We start from the raw sequence: 6,000 nt of genomic DNA, 5'->3' as shown, positions 1-6,000 counted from the left end.
GAGACAGAGAGAGACAGAGCATGAACGGGGGAGGGGCAGAGAGAGAGAGGGAGACACAGAATCGGAAGCAGGCTCCAGGCTCTGAGCCGTTAGCCCAGAGCCCAATGCGGGGCTCAAACTCACAGACCGCAAGATCGTGACCTGAGCTGAAGTCGGACGCTCAACCGACTGAGCCACCCAGGTGCCCCTAAATAAATATTTTTTAAAAAAGAAACATAAAAGTGGCTCTTCTGGTGAGAACATCAGCCCCGTCCCAAGCTCCAACCCTTCCCTCTGAAGCACTTGCTCATAGCGAAGGTTTGCATTGATTGGCCTGGTGGTTTGATTCAAATTGGTCTTACTAGACTGTAGACTGTATGAGTGTAGGAACAAATTTGAATTTCAGGTAAAACAATAAATTTTCAGTATTTTACAGTATTTCATGGGACATACTTATACTAAAAACTTATTTGTTGTTTATGTGAAATCCAAATTCAAAACTGGGAATCCTGTATTTTTTGTTAATTTATTGAGAGAGGGAGAGACAGAGAGAGAGAGAGAGAGAGAGAGAGAATCCCAAGCAGACTCCATGCTGACAGCTCGAAACCATGAAACGTATCATGACCTGAGCCGAAATCGAGTCAGATGCTTAACCCACTGAGCCCCTCGGGGGGCCCCTTGGAATCCTGTATTTTTATTTGCTAAATCTGGCAACCCTAAGTAGGGCTGGACGTGTAACCAGCATTAGGGAAATGGCAGTGGGTGACTTCCAGCTCCGTGATAAAATATGTTGTGGCATCCACCTTGTTCTCAGTCACTCATTCTGGGGGCGTCTGGTCGCTATGTCATGAGGACACTCAGCAGCCACAGGTGGAAGCTCACGTGGCAAGTTCCCCAAGGCCTCCTGCCAGCCGGGTGAGTGGATCCCCCAGCCGTGGTCAAGCCCCGGGACGTCAAGTCAAGCAAGATGTCCCAGCTTGACTGCAACCCCAAGAGAGATCCCAAGTCACTACCAGGCAGCTGGGCTACCCTTGAATTCCTACCCAAAGAAATGGCGTGAGATAATATTCACTGTTGTTCCAAGCCGCTAAGTGTAGAGGGACTTGGGTCACGCTGCAATAGGAAATATGCCGCGATAAGAAATCCCTGGGAGCTTGTGAGATATCTGTGAATGAGTGAACGAGCTAGTGGATGAAGGAATGAATGAATGAATGAATGACTGATGAAGGCTGCGGTTCCTCCCCTTCCCTGCGTGCTTGCGAGGGCGCTCGCTTTACAGAGAGCGCCCAGGCCTGCGTCACCTCACGTCCCGGCTCTCTGTGTGAGAAAAGAGTCTTCACAAACTCTTGAAAGGGAAACAAGGGACCAACCATCTGGGCAAAACCTCTAAAGGGAGCCCAGGTTTGCTAATCACAGCTCATCTGGCTTTCCAATTCTCCCCAGCGCGGGGCATGCTGTATATTTTTGTGACCGAAGTCGAACTAAGAATAAGCCACAGGCAACTGTAGAATGTCACCGTCCTAGAAAAGGAACTTGTGCTAGACTTTAAATACATCAGCCTTGAAATGCTGCTTGCAGATTGTTTCTATGGAACCAACCTATTTAAAGTTGTCGCTGAGGAAGGATTTTTTTTTTTTTGGCCCCCAAATCTTTCGAAGGCAACGTGGAGAGAGCGCTGTCCAGCATAGGCTGTGTGCAGGGGGCGTGATGGCAAGCATGGACTCAGGTAACAAACTATCGGGCAGGTTTGGGGAACCCAGGGGACGATGTACGCAGAGCGTCTGTTCTTTGCAGTCACTCTCCACTGATCAGCTCGAGGACGTGGGCAGAAATGGTGTGGGGGGCCCCAGGCAGGGCACAGGGGGGCGCGCACCCATCCAGAAGTCTGGACTCCCGGGTCTCGCGGCTGGTTCTGTCCTTGAACTCGTTGAGCGCCCTGCGCACGCCCCTAGGGGCACGGCCTCTTCCGCGGCTTCCTCTGACGAGTGTCGAGGGCCCCGCCACCCCTTCCAGGATGGCTCCCTTTCTGAGCGCCTCGTGGGGAATGTAGACACGGGCCCGGGCGTCCCTGAGGCCCAAAGCAGGGGTTTTTGTGGGCGGTGGCTGGAGACCGTGATGTACTGGCACGAAATCATAAATCTAAACCTCTGGTTGCCTCTCCCCTGGCTGTTCTGGAGACCGGGCATTGGAACTCAGGAATCCTGAAAAACGGGGGCCTCCCAGGCCCAGCGGTGAGGTTGGGTCTTTCAAATGAAAATAGTCATAACCATTTGCCAAGCTTTTGCTACTCTTACGAAGGCCAGCGGCTTCATGTGCATTAACTAACCACCCTCCTCTGTTGGTCCTGAAGACAACCCTTTTAGTGCACTACCATCATTGTGCCCATTTTGCGGATGGGAAAACTGAGGTGCAGCGAGGCAAAGCTATCTTCCCCCGTCCCACATCTAGGAAGCAGCAAAGCGATTTGGATCCTTGAAGTTTTACTCCAGTAAAAAGAAACTCTAGGGGTGCCCGGGTGGCTCAGTGGGCTAAGTGTCTGACTCTTGGTTTCGGCTCGGGTCATGATCTCACGGTTCGTGAGTTCGAGCCCCGTGTCGGGCTCTGTGCTGCCAGCACGGAGCCTGCCCGAGATTCTCTCTCTCCTCTCTCTCTGCCCCTCTCCTGTGCTCTCTCTCTCTCTCAAAATAAATAAACTTAAAAAAACAATAATCGTAAAAGAAGTCTTAAAATTTGTTTAAATAAGAAAATTTTAAAAATCCTAAGTATAGAGAGGACTTTCTGTCCCCCTTAATAAGCGAGATGAAGCTCCCTACTTGAATGCCCTATCACTCCCCCAATACTTTAGTCTCTCCAACAAGCAAGGACATTTTCCAGTGTAACCACAGGACAACTGTCAAAATCAGAAAATGAACACCAACACATCACGACCATGGAAACCTCAGACCCCATTCACATTTTGCCAGTTGACCCCGTAACTTCCTTTATGGCAAAACACTGTCCAGTGCAGAGTCTCGGGTTGCATTGAGCTGCCACACCTCTTTAGACCTACCCTTCAGTCTGGAGCAGTGCCAGGGGCTTGCTCTGGTTTTCACGACCCAGGCACTTTGCACGATCACAGGCCAGGTGCTTTGTAGAACGTCTCGTTACTTGGGTTCGTCTTAGGTGTCCCGATTCCATTCCAGTGACGCGTCTTTGGCAGGAACATCACAGATCTTCTCAGGGCATCCTATCAACGCGGTAGGTGATGTCCACTTGTCCCGCTGGGGGGGGGGGGGGGGGGGGGGGGGGGAGGCACACTCTGATCATGTGATCAGAGAGCCTGTACTCTTAGTGGCTCTGCCACAGTCCACGGAAGCCACATGGCAGGGTCCATTTGGTAAAGCCAATCTACGAGCATCACTTCCCTGCGGTCAGAGTGACGGCAGCTCAATAAAGTTGGCTGGATCGCTACAGAGGTAGCTACGGAGAAGCCGGCTCTTCTGAATATAGTAATTCACGACAGCCACTCTTGGTTTCGTGGCAGAAAGCTTGATCAAGTATGGGGGAAAGGGAATATACAGAAATACGCAACTAGAGTAAACACAGAAAGGAGTATAGAGAAGATCAGAGAAGGGTTAATACATCCGATCGGGTATGCACATCATCCAACCTTCTGGCTGGGGAAGCCCCCTCCCCCTTCCCCACCCCTCCATACAGCCAGGTTGGAGTTGGGATGGAGGGCCCCCCGGGGCAGAGTATCCTCCCCTGAGGTGAGGCTTCCAACTATTCCTTCCAGGGCAATATACACAGTACCCACTTGTGATCTACGGTCAGTCATTAAGTTTGCCGAAGGGCAGTCCTGAGCAAGCTGGCTTTTGTTCTGTTTCTCTTATCCATCTCCCAATCTTAGGAGGATGCCATTCTGCATAGTTCTCTTCCCTCCCTAGGCCCTTCCTGGGGGCCAGCCTGGTCTGGCTCAAGGCGATGAGGGAAGTTCATCCCTCTGGGTGTCAGGAACAGAGGGGCCAGTTCTGATCCCGAGGATCGCGAGCCAACTAAGCCCCCCACCATTGTGTACGTGCAGCTCTGGGCAGAAATGCCTGTCACACGAACACGTTCTATGCTGAACACAAGCTTACTTTTACCTTTGGCTTTGGCCTGTAAACAGACGCATACACATTTCCGGGCCCAGGCTCAAAACAGTCTATCTTGTCTCCTTGTTTTTCCTCCCTCTGCTGCCTGGTGGAAATTTTAGTCTGTTAGACTCTCACCACCCCCCATCCCCCCCACCCCCTTCTCTTGTACTAAAACTTCACTCTTGTTTTTTTTTTTTTTAAGTTTATGTATGTATGTATTTATTTTTAGAGCGAGAGAGAGCATGAGCAGGATAGGGGCAGAAAGAATCCCAACCAGGTTCCATGCTGTCAGCATGGAGCCTGACGCAGGACTTGAACCCATGAACTGTGAGGTTATGACCGGAGGTGAAATCGAGTCAGACGCTTAACCGGTTGAGCTACCCAGGTGCCTCTCTCTCTCTCTCTCTCTTTTTTTTTTAAAGCACATGTACGGGAGGGGTAGAGGGGAAGAGAATCCCCAGCAGGCTCCACGCTGTCAGCACAGAGCCCAATAAAGGGTTCGACCTCACCAACCATGAGATCATGACCTGAACTGAAACCAAGGGTCAGACTCCTCACCGACTGGGCTACCCGGGTGCCCCTTACCACCTCACTTTCTAATTTATTTCCTGAGTGCGTATCATGTGTCAGGCACAGTGACGCTACAGGTCAGTGGGGACACAGAGACCATGAAGTCACAGAGCCCGTTCCCATGAAGCTGGCAGTTGATTGCCTTTCTGTAGGCTCTTCTTCCATTCATAACAAGGACGGGAAGTTAGACCCAAACCTCTGACCAGAAGTCAGGTGCACTTTGTGTACTCTAAGAGTGCCTCTTGAATCTTTTCATCATATGGAGGGGAGAGAGTGAGAAAGAACGTATGCAAAAATTAACAGTGAACACTTCCTAAATACCTACAGCGTCGCAGGTACCGTTGGAGCTGCTTACGTATTTTAACTCATAGATCCTCAACCATTTTGCAGAAGAGGCAACAGGCTCCCAGAGGTGTGGGTGACTTTGCCTGAGGCCCACAGCTGGACGTGGCAGAGCTGAGATGGAAACTCCGGAGCCTGTGTGTTCATTGCATCCCTTGAGCCTAGCACAGGGTAGGCAACCAGTACATTTTTATTAGATCAGTGAATGGGTGAGTGTATTTAACAACTGGCTGGAGAGGAAGAGCATGGGGAAGTCTCCTGGAGGGCACACTTGGGACCTCTAAGTGTTGGCCCATTCATTCCTGCACTCTCTCAAGCTTCTGTGGAAGGCAACTGCTCTGTGCCCATGACGGTGCTTACACTAAAGGACCCTCAAGATACAGGAGGCAGTCTTTTTTTCTTTTTTTTCTAAACGTAATTTATTGTCAAGTTAGCTATATGCTATACAGTGTGCTCTTGGTTTCCGGAGTAGATTCCCATGATTCATCGCTTACATACAACACCCAGTGCTCCTCCCAACAAGTGCCCTCTTTAATGCCCATCATCCATTTACACCTCCCTTCCCCCCCCCCACCCCCCATCAACCCTCAGTTTATTCTCCGTATTTAAGAATCTCTTAAGGTTTGCCTCCCTCTCTGTAGCTATTACCCCCCCCCCCCATCTTCTGGGACGTTTCTAAAATTCCACATATGAGTGCAAACATGTATCTGCCTTTCTCTGACTTATTTCCCTTAGCATTACACCTTCCAGTTCCAGCCATCTTGTCGCAGATGGCAAGATTCCATTCTTTCTCATTGCCAAGTAGTATCAGGAGACAGTCTTGACCTTCATTACTCCCGCTTGCAGGCAATGTATCCCGGCCCCTCTACCGTCTCACGCTGTTCCTTACAACTACCTACCCAGCGAGCTAGGGCTGTATCGCCATTTTACAGATTTTTAATCTCAGGCTGGCAAAGGGAGTCTCCGTAGGCCAAGGTGGCTCGGCCCCGTTCAC

This window comes from Panthera uncia, assembly GCF_023721935.1.
Source record: "Panthera uncia isolate 11264 chromosome D3 unlocalized genomic scaffold, Puncia_PCG_1.0 HiC_scaffold_8, whole genome shotgun sequence".
Lineage (NCBI taxonomy): Eukaryota > Metazoa > Chordata > Mammalia > Carnivora > Felidae > Panthera > Panthera uncia.
This window is presented reverse-complemented; position numbering follows the sequence as displayed.